The sequence below is a fragment of the Rhagoletis pomonella genome, unplaced genomic scaffold (assembly GCF_013731165.1).
Source record: "Rhagoletis pomonella isolate Grant_MI unplaced genomic scaffold, Rhpom_1.0 Rhpom_scaffold_00001, whole genome shotgun sequence".
Lineage (NCBI taxonomy): Eukaryota > Metazoa > Arthropoda > Insecta > Diptera > Tephritidae > Rhagoletis > Rhagoletis pomonella.
The window spans coordinates 100,507,661-100,509,858 of record NW_023458555.1 but is presented as its reverse complement, the minus strand read 5'-3'; positions in this window follow the sequence as shown (position 1 = coordinate 100,509,858).

Below are 2,198 nucleotides of genomic sequence, written 5' to 3'. Positions count from 1 at the left end.
TTTCGATATAGTTTTACCATTTATATTAATTTCACGCAATTGTGTTTAATTTTTTTTCAGAACTAATTCTTTTATTGTTCTCCACATATTCTTTTGATTTGTGCATTTGTTTACTCTGTTATTTATGTAACTTCCCTTAGCTTTCTCAAGTTCTGATGTGTATTCATTTCTTAGTATTTTGTAATTTTCCCAATGTTAATCGTTGTCGAACCAAACGGCTAAATTGTAGAGATGTATTTTCATTTTTTTCATTTCTTTCAAGTTGTTGTTGAACCACTGTTATTTGTAATTTGTATATTTTTACTAACTATCATGGGGTTTAATGAGTTGTTTATACTATTTACTAGTATGTTAGCAAAGTTACTGGTAGAATCAGTTGTTTGTATTTCATGCAGGGTTCGTATTTGCACACACATGCTCAGCTCGCACACATGCCAGGAACACATTCAACTTGCACTCATTGCTCATACACACGTGTGTGCATTAGTGGAAAACAAACTCGGCTCACAGCAAGGTGTGTGCTGTTTGTTTTAAGCGCATGCACATGTGTGAGAGCAGATTTTAGCACAAATTTCTGCTCATTCACATGCACATTATATATTTTTAAAAGAAAATTTGTTTATAAAACGTTATGTTTTATAAAGCAATTCAATAAAAAATGATGTTTTTTTTTATATGACAGAAAAGATATTAAAAAATTATTTCAAGACTTGAGTTAGAATTCGTGCGTGTGCTTTATATAAATAAATATACCCAACAAGCATTTCAGTAAATGTTTTTAAAAATAACTTAAATTAAGTTTGCTATAATAAGCGTTAAATAAGCATTTTTAATATTAAGCTTATTAAAAGTTTTTTCAAATAAACCTTTAATAAGTTTTGAAAGCGAATGTTTGTAAATAACTTAAACTTATAATTGAAATGCAAATGCCAACGACATGAAGTAGTAAATATAACATTTTTTCAATCGTAAGTGACGTGTTTACGTTTTTTTTTAAATATATTATTACAAGAAAAAATTAAATAAAACCGATGTGGTAAAAAAATAAAATGCAATCCCGGACCCGCTGCGCTAATCGGTGGAGCATTCGAGTCTTCAAATGATGAGTCCTCCTTATCCTTTCTTAGTTTAACATTCAATTAAAAATGTATTAAATTTTTTTCAGAAAAGTTCATCAATGAGAATGGCGGCGATGAAGCGGAATATATAGCTGCATCGATGTCGTTTTTCCAATTTGCCAATAACCGCATGTAATTGAAAGCACGCAACAAGATGTAATAATTAACTTTTTTATGCTTAACACACAAAAGTGTGTTATCGTGAATTTTTATGCTAAAATGTCTATTCCCTATTTATATTTTCGCGACTGTAGATGAGTCCGCCGAAAATTCGCATTTCGTTTAGCTTCTAGATGTTGAGCAATCTATGTATGAGTTTTTAATGAAATATCTTTAAATAAAGGGTTATAAAAATGTTTATAAAAAGCTTTCCTTTGAAAATGTTTAATAATAATAATAGATTGGCGCTTACACATATGTTAGTGTATGTTAGGAGCTTCTCCTCCGACTTGTGGCGTGCGCCTTGATATTGTCACACAAGGCGAAGGGACCTACAGTTTTACGCCGACTCCGAACGGCGATTGTATTTTTATGAGAAGCTGTTTTTCATGGCAGAAATACGATCGGAGGTTTGCCATTGCCTGCCGACGGACGACCGCTGTTAAGAAAAAACCTTTTTTTTAGTTTAGTAAGTTTATATTCATACGCTTATAAACAACTTTTTTTGAACCTTTCTTATACACTTTTACGATTATAAAAAGCTTTCTATTGAACATTTTTTACAAGTTTATATTTATACGCTTATAACCAATGTTCCTTTTCGATTATATTACGCTTACTTTCAAGCGTTTTATAAACAAAAATTCAACGTTTTGTAAGCTTAATGTTTATAATTGAAAACTTAAAAAAAACTTTCTTTAAGTTTATTTTGCTTGTTGGGAAAGTACACACATGTGCCTGTGCTTGTTACCAAACGGCACACACACGTGCAGTGAGCAAGTTTTTAATTTTTTATATGCACAGCACACGTGTGTGAGCGTAAAATTTTAGGATGTGCTGCGAATGTGTGTGCAAATATGAACCCTGATTTCATGTATGCCACTACGTAGAAAATTGTTTCGGAATTTTGTATTGTTAAAG